Source organism: Grampus griseus (genome assembly GCF_964374135.1).
Source record: "Grampus griseus genome assembly, chromosome: X".
In the NCBI taxonomy this organism is placed as follows: Eukaryota; Metazoa; Chordata; class Mammalia; order Artiodactyla; family Delphinidae; genus Grampus; species Grampus griseus.
In genome coordinates, this window is record NC_138999.1 from 101,001,056 (window position 1) to 101,028,353 (window position 27,298).

The following is a 27,298-nucleotide window of genomic DNA, read 5'->3' on the forward strand; positions in this document are numbered from 1 at the left end:
CATGTTCTTGTGGATCCCTCTCTCATCAAATTCTCTGGAGTTTTAAAGTTGAGAGCTGTGATGCACAGCTAGGCTCCTCTACATAGTAGCGCACCCCAGTGCATCTGCCTGGTATAACACTTCACAGTTGTAGCTCCCAAAAGCAGAAACAAGCTTTATGTATTCAAAACCTATGCACCGCACACCTTCCCTCGGTAGGAAATTGTAGTCAGCGTGGTTGAACTATTTACATTTCTTATCTTAACTCCCGATCCGATATGAAGATCAGAACCACATGAATCTCGAGCTTAGTTACAGTAAACTGAACAAGAACAGTGCGTTCATCTTCAGAGCAGAGGTGGGGTGAGACAAATACTAACACCAGGAGATCTGACTGAGGAAAAAAAAAACCAAACATGTTGATCTTATTTTTTCAAGGGTCATTGTCCTGATACTTGTCATATTACCTTAAATCTTTATTATCTTTAACTCTTCCCTCTCCCAGTCCCTAGTAGCCAACCAATAACTCCTATCCTTTATTCTTTATCAATTTTCCAGGAATCTAACCCCTACTGTTTCTTTGTTTTTTAACAAATGAACTATTTCCCAAAAAATGCATATAACTGGCCTCTCTGCATCTCCCATCTTTAATCTAGCAATCACATTGCTTCTAGATGACTCTCTTAAAATACAACTATACATGGCGTAAATTAAATGTGCCGAAAACATTTTATTCAACAAATATCTGTCAAGAACTTGCTACACGTTAGGTAGGTACTCTGTTAGGTGATATGGATGACATGGTGAATAAGACACAATCCCGTGCTTTCAGGAAGCTTCTAGTTGAGTGAGGGAAGCAAACATGTACTCTGACAGCACAAAATATGGTGTAGAAGTTTTAGCAGCATAAGCCCAGGATTCTACAGCAGCAGAGGAACAATGAAATTAGTGCTGCAACTGAGGCCTGAAGAATGAGGCATTCACCAGGTGGACTCCAGAAAAAAAGTCTGTGCAGAGACACACACGGGTTTGAGGATTACAACATGTTGGAGAATCAGGAAAGTCTTCAGTACAAATGGAAGGAGCTTCAGGTGCATGGTGTTGAGGGGCGTGGGTTTTAAGATACACAGAACCATATCACAGAAGACCTTACGTGCCAGCAAAGAGGTTTGGATTTTATCCTATGAGCTATGAGAAGCCATTTCTTGAAAGAGTGGATCACTCAAGGAATTAAACAACTACGCCCAACACGCAAAACTCAAGACAAGCCGGCCAACCTACTCTTCTAATTCACAGCCTAGTATCTCCTAACACCAACTTCCCATTCTATACCTCACAAGCCCGCTTTGTTCTTCCCCTCCTTTGCTCCAGAGGTCCTCCTGCAAGAAATCCCTTCCCCGGTCCACTTTTCTAAACTCCATTCATCCCTCTAGACCCAACTCAAATTGCATTCTTTTCTGTGATGTCTTCCATGGTAATCTGAGTCTACAGTTTATAAACGTTCCTCCATCACATGGACCATACTATGCATTCTTCCTAAAGCACATAATGCACACAACGTTCAAGGAACTTTTCTGACACTTTATAAAGTGAAGCAAGATGGCAAGGAAAAGACACTGAGGCAAAAGCCAGAGCATGAGGGTAAGTGGCCTAAGAAAGTAAACCTCCCCAGACTTCACGGTACACACTAATCTCACTAACTTTCTTCATCACTCTCAAGCCTAAAAAGCAAAGAATATGGATGTAAGAGAACTAGATCTGGACTGGGCAGCAACTCTGCGTTACTATGCAACATTGTTGGCTGTATATATCACAGCTCTGGTTCAAAACCTCCAGAGAATTGATAAGAAATGGATACCAACAGAACAGCTAAACGATGGAGCTGTGATCTTTGGAAGAAAAGAGTTGAGGGTGGGGGAGCTGTTATTGTTGCTTTACTACTTGCAGTAAAACAAGAGAATTCACCTGAAGGTCCATACCATAAACAAAAAGGATTCATGAAGACCACAGATATAGATGGGAGAGTGAGGACAGGGGATTGGATCCAGAAGGTTTAGAATCTCATGAAGAATTAAGGGAGAAAATCCAAGTGTAAGAAGGGGGTTGTTAAAAAAGGGATAATAGTGTTAGCTGGGAGATTAATCTAGGATAAGAAGCTTTACCAGAGAAACGTGTGCTGGGGTGTAAATATTTAGCGTTCTCTTGCTGTGGAACCACACCCCATTATGCTCAGTGTCAAACAGACAAGCTCTCGTTGAAGTTGGCATTTAGCATTCAGCTTTGTCTCATCCTTTTGATGTATACATAATTTCTTACATTTATGCAATGATGCAAAAACCATGGTGCTTTCTTTCATTTGCCAATAAAAAATCTTTTCATCTTCTTCAAGCACTTTATGTTAAAGTGGGTTAAGAGGATTCTGCCAATAATTTCAAAAAGTAGTTAATACTTTAAAATATTCTCTCAATGACTTAAAATAGATAGATAAAATCTATCTACACCTTCTTGTTTATTGAGTGCAAAAACTGACCACTTCTCCTTTCCACTAACTTGTAAGGAAAAAATTCAAATACAGAAAAAAATGGAAGAATGTGATTTTGGATGTGTGCCACACTTTTCTCAAGAAATCTTCAAAAAAGGGCAGTATTTAGGGGACATAAAAATGATTTAATCCACTGGGTCTTTGGAAGAATGTTTTAAAACTATGTATCAATGGTACCATAGATTTTATTTATTTTTATTTATTTATTTTTGGCTGCATTGGGTCTTCGTTGTTGCGTGCGGGCTTTCTCTAGTTGCGGCGAGCGGGGGCTACTCTTCATTGCGGTGCACGGGCTTCTTATTGCGGTGGCTTCTCTTGTTGTGGAGCACGGGCTCTACGTGCGCGGGCTCCAGTAGTTGCAGCACACGGGCTCAGTAGTTGAGGCTCACGGGCCCTAGAGCGCGCGGGCTTCAGCAGTTGCGGCACATGGGCTCAGTAGTTGCAGCGTGCAGGCTCTAAGGTGTGTGGGCTTCAGTAGTTGTGGCACACGGGCTCAGTAGTTGGGGCTCAGGGGCTCTAGAGCACAGGCTCAGTAGTTGTGGCACACAGGCTTAGGTGCTCCGCGGCATGTGGGATCTTCCCGGACCAGGGATCGAACCCGTGTCCCCTGCACTGGCAGGCGGATTCTTAACCACTGTGCCACCAGTGAAGTCCAGTACCATAGATTTTAAAACAAAGAGAGAATAAGCCAGACCATTTCAACATTTAGTTTTGTGGAAAACAAAACAATTGCTAGAGTATTTCCCTCAGACCTGGCAGAAAAAAAAAGCAATAATCATTTTATATTAGCTTTGAACTAGAACAGGGTGTTTTATTCAAATTCACATGAACTAGTTCATCTAGAAGTTGTAAAAAGCGAAAAGAGGGTAGTAACTACCTCCTGGTAGTCCACAGTAATTGGACATTATTTTTGATGATAGAGTCTATATTAATCAAGTATAAATAATTCACTTACATTCTATTTAAAATAGCATCATCATCGTGTCATCTCATGTATAGCAGTACTCTTCTCATTTCTTCTTTCATCCTCCTTCTTACAGCAGGATGAGTTGGATGGTTTATAGAGTTTTCTGTTGTGTGGAAATATTCTTAGATGGTATATTTTCAGAAACATTGATCTAAAGAAGGGATGGCCAGGGGTATTTATATTGGGAGCAATTGCTCATATGTCTATAGCCCAGAAGTGTATATTTCAGGTGAATTATCAGATTCCAGTAGTATGGCCACTCTATCTCATGGGAAAGGTGGGGTCAAAAGGAAGAAAATGAATGGAAGCCTCCTTTTCTGTTACTAATAACTCTGCCTGTACTGTCACTGGCTTGGGAAAAACGGCAAAGGGAGTAGAAGGCCACTGTTTCAAAACTTCCCATTCCTAGTTGAATGAGTCATAACCGTCTTATATATCCCTAAAATGTAACAAAACTCAGGTCATACCACTATATGGTAACACAAATGATTGAGGCTAAGTCATGAGTAATTCAAACTACCTAAGAGATGTCAATTATTCAAGGTTGACGATACAATATAACAACTCATAGCTTACCAACCTAAGTCTTAAATTCATTACTATTTAATAGCTATAGTGAGAATTGGAAAGAAGCTAAGTTACACATGGTAGACGATTGGGAAGGAAGAAATGTTATCATGTTAAGTTTGGAAACACAGACACAAGCTAAATGACATTCCACAGTCAGAAGGGTAGACATACGGAGTTAATAAAGAAGTAAGAGTATTTCCACTTGTCAATAACTTTTCAACCTAATTTTCCTATCTAGATACTCCACAAAGTATTTTACTTCTTTTAAGTGTTAAGTGATAGCCTCACCCAACAGAATTCCAAGTTAAAAAGTTTATTATACTTGTTCATTTTTAAATTTTTTTTTTTTTTTTTTTTTTTGCGGCACCACGTGGCATGCAGGACGCGGGATCTTAGTTCCCTGACTAGGGATGGAACCCATGGCCCCTGCTGTGAAAGCGCGGAGTCCTAACCACTGGACCGCCAGGGAAGTCCCAATACCTCTTAATTTTTAAGAGTCTCGTTTTCATTTTCACCCCGACCCTGAGGTAGGCAGCGCAGATGTTAACATCCCCATTTTCCTAGTGAAGAGACACTTATTAAATGACTTGGCTCAAGTGACATAGCTGCTAAGAGAACTGGAAAACAAGAATTTAGGTCCCCTGACATCTAATTCAGTGTTCATTAGTCACCTCTGTATTGTACTAATATTTATTTTCGGGGGAAAAGAGACAAACATGACTCCTAAACATCACCAAAAAGGGGAAAAAGAGGTCTTCTCACACTGATCATGAGGAAGTAAATGGCCACAGGACAGAAAGAATAGGCCATGAAGATATAGGATGCTATATGACTAAAGATGCAGAACGATCCACGTACACCTATGGCAGAAATACCCTCCCAAAGCCAATTCGCAGAGCTCTCTTATGTCCCTCAATTAGCAATTTCTTGCAATAGACCTCAAATGCGCCATACTCTCTCACACCCCAGTGGCCTTACATGTGATATTCTCTCCACTTGGAATTCCCTGCCCTCCTTGTCTACCAAAGCCAATTTCTACTCATACTTAAGTGTCCAACCATACCTCCTTCCATGAAACCTTCCCTCACATCCCTTAGCAGATTCTGGTGCTAGGTTTTGTAAACTCCCATAGCACTTCGAATATTACAGCTCCTGTCACCTTGGATTATAACTGTTTCTATAAACAATACACTAGACTATAAACTCCTGAGAGTGGTGGTTGGGTCGTTCATATGTTTTTATTACACTTTACTCAGGGCCTGTCACATATAGTAACCCAATTATAGGAGGCAATTTTAGTGAAATCAAGTCAGCAGAGGTAAGTTCTTCTCTCCTCTACAACTAAGCATTGTTTTCAGATGATAATTAAGCAAGAAATCATTAAAGAGTCTTATCCTTCTAAAGTTGTTCAGAACGAGCCTTCCCAAAATGTACCACTTTTGTATGAGGATTATTTTGAGCTAAAGGCAATCAAGATTCTGCAGGCTCAAGAGGAACGTTTGCCCGTCCCTTAACTACCTAGAAGAATTTAAATTGGGGGTCTTTTCCAGAATAAGTTATTACTTAGAGATCAATTTTATCTGAGTGGCCCAGTGTATGTCAGGGCAAACACCTAATTACCCAACATCTGCTCTTCTTATAGTTCTGTGAATTACCCTCCCATCCTTGGAAGCCCCAGGGCCCTATCCCATTCCCTAGCTCAGGATGGCATATATATGTCATTTTACCTTTCTATCTTTGAACCTCTCATGTATGCGGGGTTCTCATACATACAAAATTAAATTTGACTTTCTCCTATTAATCTGGCACATGTCAGTTTAATTCTTTTTTATTTTTAATTTATCTTTATTATTTTTTTTATTTTTGGCTGCGTTGGGTCTTCCTTGCTGCGTGTGGGCTTTCTCTAGTCCCGGTGAGCGGGGGGTACTCTTCGTTGTGGTGCACGGGCTTCTCATTGCGGTGGCTTCTCTTGTTGCGGAGCACGGGCTCTGGGCACTCGGGCTTTAGTACTTGTGGCACACAGGCTCAGTAGTTGTGGCTTTCAGGCTCAATAGTTGTGGCGCGCGGGCTTAGTTGCTCCGCGGCATGTGGGATCTTCCCAGACCAGGGCTTGAACCCGTGTCTCCTGCATTGGCAGGCGGATTCCCAACCACTCTACCACCAAGGAAGTCCTTCATTGTTGCTCTTTAAATGATACTGAGGTACTCTCTCTCTTCGGACTCAACAGAATATTGGTTTGATGGCATCCAAGGAATGTTGCCTTCCATTAAGCCATCAGCCGATGCGGGCACCCTGTCAGTGTACCCGGAGGGGAATTCAGGATGGATTAAGATACATATCTAAGGAATAATTTCAATGAGCCCAGACTCTTACATCTTCCCATACACAGAAAAGCACTAAAATCATTAACTTGAGATTTTTGTCTTTTGTGATTAGCAGTAATCTTCTGATGTCCAGCTACATGATTTTTCTTTTTAAGCAAAAACTCCTGTATATCGTGGCTCCTCCCTTACCTCTTTGGAACAGTTCCTCAGAGCTCTCTGAGAGGCTGTCTCCCAGGCTACAGTCCTTAGTGAGGTCCCTGAATAAAACATAACTCATAACTTTTAGGTTGTGTATTTTTCTTCACTTGACAAATGGATGGAGACTTGAATGGCTCAATAACTGAACTGAGCAAAGGAAACAGCTACAATAAAGAAGGGAAATGTCAATTATCTTTTGCCTAAATCAAGACAGTATTTTTTTTGAATTTGATTTTATTTGTTTTTTATACAGCAGGTTCTTATTAGTTATCCATTTTATACATATTAGTGTATATATTTCAATCCCAATCTCCCAATTCATCACACCACCCACCCCCGGCACTTTCCGCCCTTGATGTCCATATGTTTGTTCTCTACATCTGTATCTCTATTTTTGCCCTGCAAACCAGTTCATCTGTACCATTTTTCTAGGCTCCACATATATGCATTAATATACGATATTTGTGGGCTTCCCTGGTGGCGCAGTGGTTGAGAGTCCACCTGCCGATGCAGGAGACGCGGGTTTGTGTCCGGGTCCAGGAAGATCCCACATGCCGCAGAGCAGCTGGGCCCGTGAGCCATGGCCGCTGAGCCTGCGCGTCCGGAGCCTGTGCTCCACAGCGGGAGAGGCCACAACAGTGGGAGGTCCACGTACAGCAAAAAAAAAAAAAATATATATATATATATATATATATATATATATACGATATTTGTTTTTCTCTTTCTGACTTACTTCACTCTGTATGACAGTCTCTAGATCCAACCACGTCTCTACAAATGACCCAATTTTGTTCCTTTTTATGGGTGAGCAATATTCCATTGTATATAGGTACCACATCTTCTTTATCCATTTGTCTGTTGATGGGCATTTAGGTTGCTTCCATGACCTGGTTATAGTAAACAGTGCTGCAATGAACATTGGGGTGCATGGGTCTTTTTGAATTATGGTTTTCTCTGGGTATATGCCCAGTAGTGGGATTGCTGGTTCATATGGTAGTTCTATTTTTAGTTTTTTAAGGAACCTCCATACTGTTCTCCACAGTGGCTGTATCAATTTACATTCCCACCAACAGTGCAAGAGGGTTCCCTTTTCTCCACACCCTCTCCAGCATTTGTTGTTTGTAGATTTTCTGATGATGCCCATTCTAACTGCTGTGAGGTGATACCTCATTGTAGTTTTGATTTGCGTTTCTCTAATAATAGTGATGTTGAGCAGCTTGTCATGTGGCTCTTGGCCATCTGTATGTCTTCTTTGGAGAAATGTCTATTTAGGTCTTCTGCCCATTTTTGGATTGGGTTGTTTGTTTTTTTAATATTGAGCTGCATGACCTGTTTATATATTTTGGAGATTAATCCTTTGTCTATTGATTCGTTTGCAAATATTTTCTCCCATCTGAGGGTTGTCTTTTCGTCTTCTTTGTAGTTTCCTTTGCTTTACAAAAGCTTTTAAGTTTCATTAGGTCCCATTTGTTTATTTTTGGTTTTATTTCCCTTTCTCTAGGAGGTGAGTCAAAAAAGATCTTGCTGTGATTTATGTCAAAGAGTGTTCTTCCTATGTTATCCTTTAAGAGTTTTATAGTGTCCAGTCTTACATTTAGGTCTCTAACTGATTTTGAGTTTATTTTTGTGTATGGTGTTAGGGAGTGTTCTAATTTTATTCTTTTACATGTAGCTGTCCAGTTTTCCCAGCACCACTTATTGAAGAGACTGTTTTTCTCCATTGTATATCCTTGCCTCCTTTGTCATAAATTAGTTGACCATAGTTGTGTGGGTTTATCTCTGGGCTTTCTATCCTGTTCCATTGATCTATGTCTCTGTTTTTGTGCCAGTACCATATTGTCTTCATTACTGTAGCTTTGTAGTAGAGTCTGAAGTCAGGGAGTCTGATTCTTCCAGCTCCATTTTTTTCCCTCAAGACTGCTTTGGTTATTCGGGGTCTTTTGTATCTCCATACAAATTTTACGATTTTTTTGTCCTAGTTCTGTAAAAAATGCCATTGGTAATTTGATAGGGATTGCATGGAATCTGTAGCTTGCTTTGGGGAGTATAGTCATTTTCATAATATTGATTCTTCCAATCCAAGAACATGGTATATCTCTCCATCTGTTTGTATCATCTTTAATTTCTTTCATCAGTGTCTTATAGTTTTCTGCATATGCGTCTTTTGTCGCCCTAGGTAGGTTTACTCCTAGGTATTTTATTCTTTTTGTTGCAGTGGTAAATGGGAGTATTTCCTTAATTTCTCTTTCAGATTTTTCATCATTAGTGTATAGGAATGCAACAGATTTCTGTGCATTAATTTTGTATCCTGCTACTTTACCAAATTCATTGATTAGCTCTAGTAGTTTTCTGCTGGCATCTTTAGGATTCTCTACGTATAGTATCATGTCATCTGCAAACAGTGACAGTTTTACTTCTTCTTTTCCAATTTGTATTGCTTTTATTTCTTTTTCTTCACTGATTGCTGTGGCTAGGACTTCCAAAACTATGTTGAATAACAGTGGTGAGAGTGGACATCCTTGTCTTGTTCCTCATCTTTAAGGAAATGCTTTAAGTTTTTCACCATTGAGAATGATGTTTGCTGTGGGTTTCTCATATATGGCCTTTATTATGTTGAGGTAGGTTCCCTCTATGGAGAGTTTTTATCAAAATGGGTGTTGAATTTTGTCAAAAGCTTTTTCTGCATCTACTGAGATGATCATATGGTTTTTATTCTTCAATTTGTTAATATGGTGTATCACATTGATTGACTTGCATATATTGAAGAATCCTTGAATCCCTGGGATAAATCCTACTTGATCATGGTGTATGATCCTTTTAATGTGTTGTTGGATTCTGTGTTGAGGATTTTTGCATCTATATTCATCAGTCATATTGGTCTGTAATTTTCTTTTTTTGTAGTATCTTTGTCTGGTTTTGGTATCAGGGTGATGGTGGCCTCACAGAATGAGGTTTGGAGTGTTCCTTCCTCTGCAATTGTTTGGAAGAGTTTGAGAAGGATGGGTGTTAGCTCTTCTCTAAATGTTTGATAGAATTCACCTGTGAAGCCATCTGGTCCTGGACTTTTGTTTGTTGGAAGATTTTTAATCACAGTTTCAATTTCAATACTTGTGATTAGTCTGTTCATATTTTCTATTGCTTTCTGGTTCAGTCTTGGAATGTTATACCTTCCAAGAATTTGTCCATTTCTAAGAATTTGTCCATTTCTTCCAGGTTGTCCATTTTATTGGCACAGAGTTGCTTGTAGTAGTCTCTTAGGATGCTTTGTATATCTGACGTGTCTTTTGTAACTTCTTTTTCATTTCCAATTTTCTTGATTTGAGTCCTCTCCCTCTTTTCCTTGATGAGTCTGGCTAATGGTTTATCAATTTTGTTTATCTTCTCAAAGAACCAGCTTTTAGTTTTATTGATCTTTGCTATTGTTTTCTTTGTTTCTATTTCATTTATTTCTGCTCTGATCTTTATGATTTCTTTCCTTCTACTAACTTTGCATTTTGTTTGTTTTTCTTTCTCTAGTTCCTTTAGGTGTAATGCTAGATTGTTTATTTGAGATTTTTCTTGTTTCTTGAGGTAGGCTTGTATAGCTATAATCTTCCCTCTTAGAACTGCTTTTGCTGCATCCCATAGGTTTTGGATGGTCGTGTTTTCGTTGTCATTTGTTTCTAGGTATTTTTTGATTTCCTCTTTGATTTCTTCAGTGATCTCTTGGTTATTTAGTAACGTATTGTTTAGCCTGCATGTGTTTGTGGTTTTTATGTTTTTTTCCCCTGTAATTTATTTCTAATCTCATAGCGCTGTGGTCAGAAAAGATGCTTGATATGATTTCAATTTTCTTAAATTTACTGAGGCTTGATTTGTGACCCAAGATGTGATCTTTCCTGGAGAATGTTCCATGTGCCCTTGAGAAGAAAGTGTAATCTGCTGTTTTTGGATGGAATGTCCTATAAATATCAATTAAATCTATCTGGTCTATTGTGTCATTTAAAGCTTGTGTTTCCTTATTAATTTTCTGCTTGGATGATCTGTCCATTGTTGTAAGTGAGGTGTTAAAATCCCCCGCTATTATTGTGTTACTGTTGATTTCCTCTTTTATAGCTGTTAGCAGTTGCCTTATGTATTGAGGTGCTCCGATGTTGGGTGCATATATATTTATAATTGTTATATCTTCTTCTTGTATTGATCCCTTGATCATTATGTAGTGTCCTTCTTTGTCTTTTGTGACATTATTTTGAAGTCTATTTTATATGAGTATTGCTACTCCATCTTTTTTTTGATTTCCATTTGCATGGAATATCTTTTTCCATCCCCTCACTTTCAGTCTGTATGTGTCCCTAGGTCTGAAGTGAGTCTCTTGTAGACAGCATATATATATGGGTCTTGTTTTTGTATCCATTCGGCGAGCCTGTGTCTTTTCGTTGGAGCATTTAATCCATTCACATTTAAGGTGATTATCGATATGTATGTTCCTATGACCATTTTCTTAATTGTTATGGGTTTGTTTTTGTAGGTCCTTTTCTTCTCTTGTGTTTCCCACTTAGAGAAGTTCCTTTAGCATTTGTTGTAGAGTTGGTTTGGTGGTGCTGAATTCTCTTAGCTTTCGCTTGTCTGTAAAGCTTTTGATTTCTCCATTGAATCTGAATGAGATCCTTGCCAGGTTGAGTAATCTTGGTTATAGGTTCTTCCCTTTCATCACTTTAAATATATCATGCCACTCCCTTCTGGCTTGTAGAGTTTCTGCTGAGAAATCAGCTGTTAACCTTATGAGAGTTCCCTTGTATGTTATTTGTCGTTTTTCCCTTGCTGCTTTCAATAATTTTTCTTTGTCTTTAATTTTTGTCAGTTTGATTACTATGTGTCTTGGGTGTTTCTCCTTGGGTTTATCCTGTATGGGACTCTCTGCATTTCCTGGACTTGGGTGGCTATTTCCTTTCCCATGTTAGGGAAGTTTTTGACTATAATCTCTTCAAATATTTTCTCAGGTCCTTTTTCTCTGTCTTCTCCTTCTGGGACCCCTATAATTCGAATGTTGTTGTGTTTAATGTTGTCCCAGAGGTCTCTTAGGCTGTCTTCATCTCTTTTCATTCTTTTTTCTTTATTCTGTTCCACAGCAGTGAATTCCACCATTGTGTCTTCCAGGTCACTTATACGTTCTTCTGCCTCAGTTATTCTGCTACTGATTCCTTCCAGTGTATTTTTCATTTCAGTTATTGTATTTTTCATCTCTGTTTGTTCTTTAATTCTTCTAGGTCTTTGTTAAACATTTCTTGAATCTTCTTGATCTTTGCCTCCATTCTTTTTCCGAGGTCCTGGGTCATCTTCACTATCATTATTCTGAATTCTTTTTCTGGAAGGTTGCCTATCTCCACTTCATTTAGTTGTTTTTCTGGGGTTTTATCTTGTTCCTTCACCTGGTACAAAGTCCTCTGCCTTCTCATTTTGTCTCTCTTTCTGTGAATGTGGTTTTCCTTCCACAGGCTTCAGAATTGTAGTTCTTGATTCTGCTGTCTGCCCTCTCAGTATTTGTAAAGCTAGAAACTGAAGAAATGCATTTCACTGGTTTATCACCACCTAGACCGGTGAACACTGAAAAATGAAAGTGTCTCCTGAAACCAGTCATTTCTACAGACTGCTAATTGCAAAGGATAAAAGCATATTCTTTGGACTGTTACACCCTATTAAATTATCATAACCAGTGATGATGAAAGAGTGAATCACAAAATCCAATTTTGACAATAACTGCTTCACTAGATTGAACAAAAAAATAAAATATAAAACAGTGAATTCAACCAAGCAAGCCATTGCACATCACCAATACGCAGTAACTCAAAGGGTACGCTGAGCAGTCACTAGTAAAATACACAAACGAGGCACAGGAGGGCCCAATGCTAGCAAGCCCTTGTAGCTTTCAAAATAGAGAAAAATATATGTATTTGATTAATGACCTATGAAACTTCCGTTCCAATATGGAAATTATAATTTAGCCTTAAGGAAATGTCTCAAATCCCTCTCTTACCCCATTTCCTGGCCTCCCCCCTTATGCAACTGGCTGGGTAGAAATGGCAAGGATATTAACGTAATGAACAATATAAGGAATAAAAGACAAAGCAGTTCCCCATAGGGAAGAGCCTATTCACAACACAGTCTAACACATGCATAGGGTTAGGGAGAGGGGTGGTGGTTTCTGCAGCTGTAAGGGCTCACTGATGCAGATCATTAACCACTATCTTCTGTGTATTCTCTGGTATGGTTAGAAAGGCTGGAGGTTTTTACTTAAACAAAATAATATGGTCTTATAAAAGGGAGCTGTGTTTTGCTACCACTAGATTTGAATTTTGCCATTGGGACACAGAAATATAGTGTATAAGTCCCTATGGGCTAGTTGGAAATACAAGAGTCATAAAAGCCTCTAGGATCTTGAATCCTAAAGGAAAGATTGGCTCAGAAGACACAGAGAAGAATCAGCCATCCAGGGAAACAGACACTAACAGTTAAAGGAATCAGTCCCAGAACAATGAAAAATCGGTAGCAAAAGATAGGATTCTGTATTAACTAATCATGCGTTAGCCAAGAGTAAACCTAACTCGCCATCTTTTTTAATCTGAAATTTAGAATTAATTATGGCTTCCTTATTGCTTTCATCATCTCAGCATTCCATGACTCCTTATTTGTGTGGATGTAGACTCCACTTTCAAGGTCCCCTCAACCCCAGCCCCACCTTGTTTATTCAACCCTATTTCTCATTATAAGCCATCCCAGAGTTGCACATATCTGGAAAGCACAGACCCTTTTACCCAGAATTGCCATGGGAGTTACAGCTTTTTTAAAAGAAATTACAATTTATAGTTTCTATGAATTCAAGAGAATCCAGATGGAAGTGTTACACAGAAACAATTTTGGGGAGGGAGGTTAAGGGGAAAGGGAAATTAGCAGAGGTTTCCCTTGTCCCCAAATATCTTTTCCTACAGTACCAACTCCCCGTCCAATAAACTTTCTCTCCAACTCTTGTGTCTTCCTCTCCTCTCCTCTCCTCTCCTCTCTCTCTCTCTCTGTCTCTCTCTCTCTCATTGTTTGCTCTGTACTACTGCCAGAAATTCCAGCAATTACAGGTTTATTTTATCATTTTAGCTAAATAGAAGTTTCCTGAAATTGTACCAAGTACAGTTGCCGGGATGAGGTCGCTATCAGTTTTTCACACCTTGGTGTGAATGAGTTCAGTCAAGTTTCTTCAAACCGCAGACAGCTGCTGCCCTCAGGGAATGGGGAAGGGTGGTAGTGAGAGGGAGCCTTCTGGAACCCTGGCAACCTAGGGTGGGGTGTTATTTTAAGGAAGTTGGCAGGGGGCCTTGCTGGATAGAGAAACTTGACTAGAGATGAAGAAAGAGAAGCTGAGACAGAGAAGGGTGCAGAAAGGGTCATAGGAGAACAACCAAGCTCAACTTCCAGTACCACTGTGTCTTCCAGCCCAGAATCCATCATGCCTTTCCAGACGCCCTGCTCCCAGGCCCTGGAAACCAAACTAGTACTGCCCATGGGATAGATCAGCTCCTTACGTAGGTTAAATACAATACGTGGGGCAGGGCCAGAAACCTCACCGTCATATATATGATGTATCATGTCCAAACAAATAATCTGTAAGTAAACCTTTAGAATTCATGGCATTGATAGGTTGGGAACTCCTTGTACTTTTCAGCATATAACTCCTCCCCCCCAGTACACACACCCTCAGCAGGTGGTCTCTTCTATTTTGGAGATGCTGGTTTTTTTCTGTCACTATCCATTCAATTCATAAAACATTTCCTTTGCCTGGATTGTGGCTGCTCCTCTGTTCTTAAGTTCCAAATCAAGCTCTACCTTTTTTTTTTAAAAAAAAAAACCTGTTAGTCTTTTATTTATTTATTTATTTTCATGTGCGCTGCATGCGGGATCTTAGTTCCCCAACCAGGGATCGAACCTGTGCCCCCTACAGTGGAAGTGAGGAGCCCTAACCACTGGACCGCCAGGGAAGTCACAAGCTCTACCTTTCTGAAGCCTAATTGGATTCTCCAACCAAATGCCCCCTTTTCTAAACTCTTGCAGGACTCGCCTCAGCCTCCGAAATAAAGACTGAAAGCTAACTTTCTACAGGCAGAAAACGTTCATTCATCCCCCCAAACAATTAATAAGCACCTACTTTTGTTGTGTTTAGGCTGGAAGTTCAAACCTGAGTAAGCCCAGCTCCCCACAACCCTAAAGGTGGCCACAGCCCAGGGAGTATCAAATACAGTCACAATACGATGTGAGATGCATGACAGTGGAGGTGACAAGAATGCACATGGAGCGCCCTAACTGGGCAGGGAATGGGGCAAGTTCCACAGAGGTGACACCTGAGCTGAGTTTTTAAGAATAAGCAGGGGTGGGTTAGGCAGTCAAGTGACACAGAGGGAATGGTGAGGAGAGAGGGAGGCAAACTAGTTAAGGGATAATTGCAATTGTGACAACATAAAGTCTTAAACTAAAGTAGCAGGGAGGGACATTCAAAAAAATTTTTAGGAGCTAGAATAGATAGGACTCACTGACCAGAGATGATGATAATGGCTAATATTTGTTGATCAACTGCCATGCGCTAAGTAGTGTTATAAATGCTTTACTCAGTAAACCATTTAACTTAACTTTACTATGACCTTATAATGTGGGTCCTATTAATATCCCCATTTTACAGAAGAGAAAAGTAAGGAATAGAAAAATCAAGTGCCATGAGGTATACAATGAGTAAACACTGGGACTGGAATTCAACTCCAGGCAGCCCAGCTCCAAAGACCACCACTAAGCCCTCTACACACTATCTTTAAAATGTAGGGTCATTGGGGAGAAGAGGAGCCCAGGACTGAGAGAGAAAACGGTCAGGAAGGGGCTTGAATATATTGTCTGTTGCCTTTATTAATTATTTCTGCTCCTTGTTCCTAAAGTCAAAAGCCAATTTCTCTGTTCATTTTCTCCCTATATGTTCTAGTGTTTTCTTCAATGTACTGGTAACCCAACAGGTACCTAGTCTTGACCTCAGCCTGTTCTCAGTTTTTGCACTTGGCACATTCAGCCTCTTCCTAAAATGATTTACCTTCATGGCTTATCTCCCCTATTAGGCTGACAGCATCCAAGGCCCAAAACACATCTTATTCACCTTTGATGAACGGCATCCAGTACCTAATATGTACTCAAAAACTAATTGGCTTGAACACAGAATAGCAATGATTCTTAAAGTTTCCTATTCCTCAGTCATCTGTAAATTGCCTTCATTTGTCATCTCACTCCTACATTTATTATTTGATTTTTCTTTAAATCAACCCTTTAAAAGTTTGCATTTATCTTAAAAGGAAAACGTTATACTTATTACTGCAAATGGAAAACTGCTATAACGTACTGCAATGAAAAGGCAACTATGAAAACAGACACAACTCCTAAAACAAGAAATGTTTACTTGTACACAGACTAACACCATCCTATTCCTCATGTATTACCTCACACGCACTGTGGGGTAGGGTGGGGTTTTTTTCTATTCAAGTGAAATTCACATACCATAAAATTAACAATTTTATACTGAACAATTCAGTGGCAATTAGCGCATTCCGAACGGTGGGCAACCACAACTTCTGTCTCGTCCCCAGATATTTTCATCACCCCAAAATAAAAACCCATATCCATTAAGCAGCTGCTTGGTGTCCTCCCCGCTGCCCGCAGCCACTGGCAGCCACCAGTGTGCATTCTGTCTCAATGCATTTATCTATTTTGATATTTCACATAAGTGGAATCATACATTATGTGATCCTTTGTGCCAAAATTCTTTCACGAAGCATAATGTTTTGGAGGTTCATCCATAATGTATACAGTATCAATACTTCATTTCTATTTATGGCTAAATATTGCATTGTAAGCATATACCACAGTTTGTGTATCCATTCATCCATCGATGGACATTTGAGCTGTTTCCATATTTTGGCTCTTGTGAATAGCTGTGAACATGCATGTACATATATTTGTTTGACTACTTGTTTTCCTTTCTCTTGGGTATATACCTGGGAGTGGAATTTCTGGGTCATATGGTAATTCTATGTTTAACTTTTTGAGGAACCTCTGGCGTAGGTTTTGCACAGCACACTCTTTTTGTGTTTCAAAATAACATGTGGGATTAAAAGCTTTCACACCAGAATGTGTGTCTCCAAACATATGACAGGTAAGGAAAGAGGTGCCTTCTTATCGTGCTTATGAAAATACAAATTTCAAATAATTTTCATCATATTTGTGTGCTAGTTGTTTTCTTTGCAGTTGGTCCTTTTACATCAGTAGCAGATGGTTCAGGCAATTACTAAATTAGGTCTTCGTATCTGAAGATACATGACTGATTTCATCAAAATCATGCCCAGGTGTGAGCATTTCCTTCACAGTCTAGCACCTTTACATTTTAGAAATTCCATTTCATCTCCTGATCCATGTTAGTTCAGAACAAAATAGAAAAAAAAAAAAAAACCAACAAAATATAGAGCACAGGCTTGATTCCAATTCACAATTACATATCCTACAAATACTCTGTAGATTTAAAAATTACCATTCTCTGGATGTAAGGTTTTGCTCTCTCCTTGAAAAGACTGCAGCCATGCATTGTCGAGTATGCCTGAGCACTGCACCACTAATGCAGTTGGCCTGGAGGAGATGTTGTTACCTGCCCTAGTCTTCATTTCAGCAATAATATTCATGAAATCGCAAGTGTAATACACCAGGCTTTTTTAATTTTCCCTAATAAACGTTAAAACAAACAACAAACCTATTCAAATTGAAAGTGTAAGTCTGTGTACTGCCTGGAGTCTTTACGCTGCCAGTAGCACGCACACCATACTTCAGAAAACACTGCTCTGATAGGAGCTATTTTTTAAAACTGCACATGCTATACTCACATATTTTGTTTGCCAAACAAACGGGAAGTTACCATCTTGTCTGCAAACTGACAAAGAACAAATGTACAACTCAACACAAAGAAATTCAAAACTAAAGGAGTTTTTAATAAATCTGAAGACAGACCTGTTGACTTCCTAAGAGAAAGGCGAAGTATCTTTGGGCAGAGGCACCTCCTAGAATCCAAGCTGTGAGGACAAGTGCTTCCGGAAGGACTCACAGTCACTTGCACTTTGCAACATCTTCCACTGGGAGATGCACTCACCCTGTGATTTGACAGAATACTTTGTATTCAAAGAGCACCCACCCCTAATTTAAATAGAATGCTACATTTCTTCCTGCAGTCAACCGTGTCATCCCCTAGAACATACTACACCCGCTGACACACTATCTACTGGCCAATAAGAGAGAATAATTTTTAAACAAATCATTTCCTTTTTTCAATATAGAGATGATCACAGAGAATCTTTATTCTTATGCTAAGGTGAAAGCATTTAACCAATTTTTTCAAAGGCAGGTATCCGTGGATATATACAAAAACAGAATATACCTTAAAAGCTGCGTAAAAAGTAGAATTTTCCATCTTGAAGACTTTCACTACCACTGACTACACACATATAACTGGAGGGGGGGTTCCATTAAAAACAAAACGAACAAAAATCTGTCTTCCAGCCAAATATTTTGAAAATAAGTCTAAGACACAATAAAATAATTTAACAATATAGGAATAAATGTAAAGATTACACATGATCATGTACGCAAAGTGCCTAGCACAAGGCTCATTTGTGTCACAGCAATTTAACAAATGGCAGTTTAGGTCCTTCAAGATCAGGTGGCTCTCTTTGCTCCTTGGAACTAAACCGCAAATCCTCAGGCCACAACTAAATTGTAACTGTCAGGGTGCCCATAATCCTGGTGTTCCCCTATTTTAGCACGCAGCACATTCTACCTCATCTAATAATTACATGGATTTATATCTATTTTATCAGGTTGTAAGTACCCCTGAAGGCTCCTTAAAGCTCTTAAAAGAAAATGCAACTAAAAATTAAAAACATGGAAGAGAAAACCATGTAATAAATGCCAATAATATCACTTTACTTTTATATGATGCCCTACTAATTACAAAGCACTTTCATGTCCTTGATTTCATTAATTTATGATCTTTTATTATCTTTGCCTCACCAAGAAGGAAATTGAGACCCAGGGAGGTCAAGTGATAGCTTGTTAAAGGCAAAGCTGGGATTAAAAATGGGGTTTATAAAGGCGAATAGGAAGAGAAAGGGACAAGAGTAACTAACAGCAGAGGTGGGGGACATGCAAAGAGAGGAGAGACAGATACACAGAGGCTCGGCGGGAAGAACATGTCCCCAAAGGATATGTGAAATGTGTGGTCTTAATTTTTTCAACTGCAGACACAATAGTATCATCTCTTAAAAATCACTTTGCAAGTGATACATGGTAGCTCACAGGGACCTTTAACTGGTTGCATCTGTCTAGGCCTAATCAGGAGAGAAACCAAACACTAATTTGAACTGGGAGTTTCACAAAAAGAATTATTAGCTTTGACAGGGGATTTGAATAACAGGGAACTAGAGTGATGAGCAACTGGCTAACGCTAAGCAAAGAGAATTCTAAAAAATACAGGAATGTCAGATGTCAGGAACAACTACTACCCGTAGGGCTGAAATAAAGCACCCATGTAAGAGATCCCTCCCCCAAGGCTAAAGGTCCAAGGGAGTGCCCCCAACCCAGGGCCAAGATCCAGACCTCATTTGGAGAGGGCATAGCTCACAGAAGGGCAGAGAAGTTGCTGTGGTCCTCATCTTTGGAATTTCTGGAAAGCTGAGCCAGCTTTGAAATTTTCCAGAAATTTCAAAGATGAGCCTATCATTTGGAACATACCTCTGGGAAGTGCCTTACCAGAAGCACTCTTCCACAACACTGTCTAAGGCGGCGCCAGGAAAAGCTACTGACAATTGGGTGAAGAAACCGAGCACTAGAGAAAATGCCTGAGTTGCCTGAACAGTCTGCTGAGCAAGCCCACAGGAAGCTTGAAGCAAATCCCTCTCCTCGTGGTATGCCTTTCCAGAACCTTCTACTAACAAAACTTCAATGCCAAGTGGCAAAGGAAACAAATATTTCAAAGCCTCAGATCCATGTCCACAGAGCAGGCAAAAAGGGTGAATTTGAACCTGAGGGTCAACAAATCAATAACTAGCACATTGGTTAACTGAGAAATACTGTTTGTAAGTAAGAGACAAATTTACAGCACAGCTGGGCACAATAATTGTTTTCCCAAGTCCACATTCTGGACAAATTTGCTAGAATAAGGATTATGTAGTTGTGTTGCTTTGATTCTATTACGTCATACTATATATAAGACATGTGGATGTATACCAACTCATATCCACTTATGAGGTTATAATTAGGTAAATGTGCCTTCACAAAATTTTGAAGGCAAAGAGTATTAGATTTTACCTATGTAATCTATCCTGCCAGGGTACTGCAGAAAAGAACCTTAAAAGACCATGTAGTGGTATGAAAGGCAATATACTGCAGCTACGGAATTATTCCTAAAATAACAATTTTACATGTTAAAGTGGTCTTTATTGTCAAAGTGCTTTCACAGCTGCTAACTCATTTTAGACTTGTAAGTTCACATAGCTAATTGCCGTTGCCCTTCCTCAACAGAGACCTAGCTACAGGGTCTAAAGTTCACTTAGCTATTTGGCCAAACAAATGCATCGAAGAGGTTCTTTCAGGCTAGAACCAATCCCTATCAGAGAATCCCAACCTATCACTGGGAATTATGGGTGGTGTTCTGCTGCAACCTTCTCTCTTCTTCTAATCTCCTAAAAATGCTACAAAATAAACTTATTTTCAATTTACTTTGATTGAATGTATATTTGAGGAATCTTGCAACCTGCAGAGATTCCATTATCGTTGGCTAGAGATGAGTATAAAAGTAAAGCTATATTCACTTCAATAGTGTTCAGGGGAGCGTTTTCTCATGCTTTTTGGGTTTTGTGGACCAGTAAAATATCAAATCAGCCTGGGGTCCTACAAAGGGTAGCCAACTTTATTTTGCAAAGTAGGAATATTTTCAAAGGCAACTATTAATCCATGACCTCTTATCCGCAGTTTCAAAATCCAAACAATTGGAAATCAAATGTTTCTTTTTTTTCTGCCTGTAACTCAACTCATTTGGCAGCAAAATCTGAACTGACCTGAACTCATCTGGCAGTAAAACCTGACCTGAACAAACGTGAGGCTATACACACGCTTTTTCTATCTCAGTGTAAATATGCTAATATGTGTAAATACATTTCACTGCAGAAATATTACTCTGATTACAGGGTGTCAGTTCAGCTCCTACTGGGGCTATTATGTAATATAGGAGACATGCACTCTATTACCTGTCTAAAAAACAAAAAGAACCTAAATTCTGAAACACATCTTGCCTTAAGGCTTTCAGATAATAGGGGTACACGACCTCTCATCGCTATCACTTCATTAAAGAAAGGGCAAATGGGCATTTTAACAACCAAAAAGTAACAGACAATCTCAGAATAGAGGATGGTTCTTAATGATCAATAAGTTCAACTTTCTGGGAGAAAAACATCACAAAATGGTTGTTTTTCTTATTTCACTTCAGACCTGTGACAATACCCACAACAAACCAGCTTCCATGTGCTAACTAGCATCTGGGACCCGCCACCGGCGAAGACATTCTACCCAGGTGGCTCCATGCTCAAAAGATGGTCTTTGGAATCTTTCTGTAGTCTGGGGCAGGACTGTCATTCTGGGACAGGACCAAGTTAAGCCATTCCGTGACTGCTGTAGGCCATAGATAAATGATACTTATGCAGCGAAAGAACCAGTGGTCATGTAGAATCCATCCAACAGAATTTTTAAACGTTTTTTTCATAGGGGCAGGACAGGAATAAAGACGCAGACGTAGAGAATGGACTTGAGGACACGGGGAGGGGGAAGCGTAAGCTGGGACGAAGTGAGAGAGTGGCATTGACACATATACACTACCAAACGTAAAACAGATAGCTAGTGGGAAGCAGCCGCATAGCACAGGGACATCAGCTCAGTGCTTTGTGACCACCTAGAGGGATGGGATAGGGAGGGAGGGAGGGAGACGCAAGAGGGAGGAGATATAGGGATATATGTATATGTATAGCTGATTTACTTTGTTATACAGCTGAAACTAACACACCATTGTAAAGCAATTATACTCCAATAAAGATGTTAAAAAAGAAAAAAAATGTTTTTTTCCCCCTAAACTGCCTCTAGTGAACAGATCAGAAGGTGTCTGCATCTCTGGTCCAAATCTAACTGAAAAGGTTCTTTGATTTTTAAATAACTAAGGTAACTGAGTGAACATGTATATACAAAAATAAATCTAGAAAAATCTAAATATATATCCTTATTGTGAGAACACTATACAAGCTGGGAGGAAAACCCACTAGTAAATCATCTTGTTGCATAAGAATCTTATGGCTTTTGTAGATCGCTTCTTTCTGAGCACCACCTATTCCCTGAACAGTATGATGTACTAAAAATACTAGACTACTCAAACATGTCAAGCTTAATCCCAGTAGATGCTACTGAATCAAGTGTCCTACAGTTTAAGAGAGATCGTTTAATCTCTCCTACAAGGGCCACCATCTGCATCTACAGACAGGACAATAAGTTGTTCAGTTCGACAACATTTAATGAATCTCTACTTTGCATAAGTCACTGGGTTAGATGCAGGAAATGGAAGGCTAGATAGGAAAACGCCATTTTCATCATGGACTTCATAGTCTAGTCGGGAGAGACTATTTAAAAAGTAATTATTACACAATGTGCTAAGTGATCTGATAGATGTGCAGTCAAACACAGTAGGATGGAATATCATATAATTCAGCTGGAGGCGGGGAGCAGAGTTAAGAGATCCAGCAAAAACAAAGGCACAGAGGGTCTGAATAAACTTAGAGAGGCCTTAATCACAGAAAAGACTACTGCATTTCCTCTTGCGTATTGTATCGCCTCTTTACATTCATCCTCGTATGTATTTCAAAATACACATAACTCTATACTGTAAATTAGGGGAAAGGAAATCAAAGATAAAGATGGGAATAAATCTTCGATGAGCATAAAACTGATGGTCATGAGATATCAAGTACTCTTTTTGCCCCCCATCGTTTGGTGCCTATGCCTGGTTGGTGCTCTGAGCACATGCTTAATTACCTATTGGGTAATCCAACACCATCACAGCAATACAAAAGAATGTGGCATATTTAACAAAGGAAAAATAATGCAGTACAGCAACAGCACAGGTTATAAAAATGGGAAGTGGCAAAAATGGGGTTAGAAAGATAGTTTGGGTGCCCAATATGAAGGGCTTTCTATGCCATGCTAAGGAAATGAGACTTTCTGAACTCACGTCTTTAACCTTAAATAACCAGGAAGAGGTTACTACATAATAGGTTTTAAAATTATCTCCATTCAAAAATGGCTATTATGAGAAAGAAGTCGTGATTCTATTAGTTATCTGAAAAATCATCTAATTCCCAGCTTCCTCATTTTCTGACATCATATTTCTATAATATCATTAAGTAATAATCAAATCAGAAATAATCATTAATTAGTAAGCTAATTAATATTAATCTGAAGAACTCAAGTTGACAAGCAAAAATACCATAAAATATAATGAAGAAAATGTGGATGCTGACTGCATGAAAACACTATTTATTTATAAGAATAACAAAAACAAAAAGTATGCGAGATAATTAAACATCCAACAGAAGGGTAGTAACCATTAAAACTTTTGTTTGTGGGCTTCCCTGGTGGCGCAGTGGTTGGGAGTCTGCCTGCCGATGCAGGGGACACGGGTTCGTGCCCCGGTCCGGGAAGATCCCACGTGCCGCGGAGCAGCTGGGCCCGTGAGCCATGGCCGCTGAGCCTGCGCGTCCGGAGCCTGTGCTCCGCAACGGGAGAGGCCACAGCAGTGAGAGGCCCGCGTACCGCAAAAAAAAAAAAAAATTTATTTGTGAGAAAAAAAGTGACAACAACTGAACAGTCAAAATAAAGAGAAAGTTCATGCCCTTCCCCTTCCTGAACAGTTTCATCAGAAAGCCCTAAGTGGCATCAAGCAAAGTAGGCATCCTATGGTGAGGGCAGGGGAGGGAGGGCATGGTGAAGGCCCTTTATGTGGCTGCAGAGGATGAGGAAGCAACATCAAGGATGGCCTGGCATGGCGAGTTGAACCCCAAACAAACTGATGGTGGTATTCATGCTGGGGGACAGCGGCCACAGCCAGACTGGGACCGTTGGAGGCCAACATCCGGGGACGGAGAGGGCAGCATGCATCAACAGGATACGGGCTGCACGTGGCACTGTCCAGATAACGGGAGAGACACGTTTCTTTTCTTTTCTTTTCATTTTTTTGGCCAAGCTGTGTAGCTTGTGGGATCTTAGTTCCCCAACTAGGGATTGAACCCAGGCCCTCGGCAGTGAGAGCACCGAGCCTAATCACTGGACCACCAGGGAATTCCCCAGGAGACACGTTTCTTAATATTAGAGATTGAGGGGTGAAAACATGGAAAGGCAGAAAGCTAGAATGTGCTCTATGGTGTTGTATTAGAATTTGAGGGTAAATCAACTACACTCCAATAAAAAATTTTTTAAAAAAAGGAATTTTAGGTATTGAGGGGAATTCATAGTTTTCAACATATTGAAATATAGATGTAAATGTATATGTGTGAAGAGGGTGTGGAGAAAAGGGAACCCTTGTACACTGTTGGTGGGAATGTAAATTGGTGCAACCACTATGGAGAGCAGTATGGAGGTTCCTTAAAAAACTAAAAATAGAACTACCATACAACCCAGCAATCCCACTCCAGGGCATATAACCAGAAAGGATGAGAACTCTAATTTGAAAAGATACATGCACCCCAATGTTCATAGCAGCACTATCTATAATAGCCAAGACATGGAAAAAAAGTGTCCATCAACAGGAGATTGGATTAAGAAGACATGGCATATTTATACAATGGAATATTACTCAGCCATAAAAAAGAATGAAATATTACCATTTGCAGCAATGTGAATTGACCTAGAGATTATCATACTAAGTGAAGTCAAAGACAAATATTATATAACATATATGTGGAATCTAAAAAATAATACAGAATCAGACTCACAGACATAGAAAACAAACTTATGCTTACCAAAGGGGAAAGGAAGGGGGGAGGGATAAATCAGGAGTATGGAATTAACAGATACAAACTAGTATACATAAAATAGATAAGCAACAAGGATTTACAGTATAGCACAGGAACTATAGTCAATGTCTTATAATAACCTATAATGGAAAATAATCTGAAAAAATATATATCTATAACTGAATAACTTTGCTGTATACCTGAAACTAACACAATACTGTAAATCAACTATAAGTAAAAAAAAAAGTTTGATGAGGAACAAGATATTTATAGAGTCTCAAGGTACTCCCACTACCTGCCCAGAAACACCATTAATTAGAAGGGAGAGAAAAAGTAATTTTACAGTGGAGAAGCCTGACAGACAGCAGCTTAATCAAGTTAACATCACCAATACAGGACAAATTAAAATTACATGTCACCTGATAGGCTGCAATGAGAATACAGTATCATTTCTGTGCAATTCCTGCTAAAGAAGGAAAACCTGAATAGAATCATGACAAACCATTAGGACTAAGCCAAACTGAAGGACATTTTGCAAAATAATTGGCCTTTAGTCCTCAAAAGTGCCAAGGTCAGGAAGCTCAAGGAAAGACTGAGGACGTGTTCCATACGAAGAAAACTGAAGCGATATTACAATTAAATGCCATGCATGATTCTGAACTGGAAGTTTTTGCTATCAAGAACATTTTGGGAATAATTGGAAATATCTGAATGGGCCTTGATTAGAATGTGGCAATGGATTAATGTTAATTTCCTGATTTTGATGGTTGAATTGAGGTTATATAGGAGACTGTTCTCATTTTTAGAAGTTATACACTAGAGAATTTGGGGCTAATGGGCATTGTGTCAGCAAGTGACTCTAAAATGGTTCAAGAAAAAGAAGAGCTCTGTGTACTGATATTATAGTTTTTCTGTAAATCTGAGATTGTTTCAAAATAAAAAGTATTACAAATTGGAAAACGCTGATATAAATTTTGGTACATGCATACACTAAAATAATATTTATAATGAGGTTAATGATAACAACTTTAAGAGGAAATATTTTAGTGCTTATTATGTTCCAGACAGCATTTTATAAGCATATCACGTTGAGTGATGATGAAAAGGAATGAGGACACAGAACGATACTCTTGATATATTATGTGAAAAATACAAATTAATATCTATAATATGAGCCTATTTTTATAAAAATAATACATATACACACATTTTATATAAATATAGACCAATATATTAACCGAGTAGTTAAATAACTGAATGATATAAATTTTCTTTTCATAAAAGTACTTTCTAAGTTCTAAAAATAATGAGATATATTAATTTTGCAATACTATTTATTTTAATTGTACCATTTAGAACAATATATAGTAGTAATATGGGGAAATGTTAAAACTGCATTATTAGAGAAAAACATGATATAAAGATATGTATAAGGTATGAGTCTAATTTTACTTTATTTAAAAAAAGGGAGGCAAAAATGGCTGAGTGAAATATATTTAAATGTTAAAAGAGTAGTTAAATCTGAATAATAACACTAGAAATTATTTTTTATTTATACATTTCTGTATTTTCTAAATTTTCGACTATACGTAGATTAATTTTATTTTAAAAATGTTATTTTCTTCATTAGGTGATTATTAAGTAGATTATTAACAATATGGAAAGTGTTAATGGCATCACTTTGTAAAATACAAAATTGCACATACATGATGACCATGTAAAATGTATGCATGGAAAAACAGTTGAAAGGATGTACAACAACACAATAACTGGTTTACCTTAGATAAGGTGAAATAATGTGTGATTTATTTTGTTTTCTGCATTTTCCAAAACTTCTGTAATTTTCATATATGTATACATATTATTTCATCTGTAATGTGTAAAAATTCTCTTGATAAGGGAAGGAAGGGAATTCCCTGGCGGTCCAGTGGTTAGGACGTGGTGCTGTCACTGCTGAGGGCCCAGGTTCAATCCCTTGTCAGGGAGCTAAATCCGGCAAGCTGCATGGCATGGCCAAATAAATAAATAAATAAAATATATTTTTTTAAAGAAAAGGGAAGGAAAGCACATGAGGGGCACTGGAATAAGAATTTGTGATAAATGTTTTAGAAAATAATTCTTAAAACTGAAAAAGAGCCATTATCTTAACACTCTCAGAAGGCAAACACACAGCATGGTAGTGTAGACGTGGATACTGAGTGTGGTGATCAAGGCGATGGCCTAATCCCCAGTACACTGCCTAATCCCCAAGACCTGTGAATATGTTACTTGACGTGGCAAAAAAGACTTTGCAGATGTGATTAAACCGAGGGCTGTGAAATGGGGGGATTATACTGGATTATTCAAGTAGGTTCAATATAATCATAAGCATTCTTAAAATTGGAAGAAGGAAGCAGAAGAGGTCCAAGTGATGAGATGTGAAATGAACTCAACCCACTGTTGCTGGGTTTGAAGATGGAGGAAGAGAGCAAAGGAGTGCAGGCGGCCTCTGAAAGCTGAGAAAGGTAAGGAAGCAGATTCTCCCTTAAAGACTCCAAAAGGAACGCAGTCCTGCCTATACCTTGAATTTAGCCCCATG

General features: G+C 39.0%; 1 protein-coding gene across 2 annotated transcripts in view; it reads right to left on the bottom strand.

The window, feature by feature from the left end:
- Positions 1 to 27,298, bottom strand: part of KLHL13 (kelch like family member 13) — a gene marked incomplete at both ends in the record, with an annotated part of 111,798 nt that overhangs the window by 71,873 nt on the left and 12,627 nt on the right. The window lies entirely within an intron of this gene.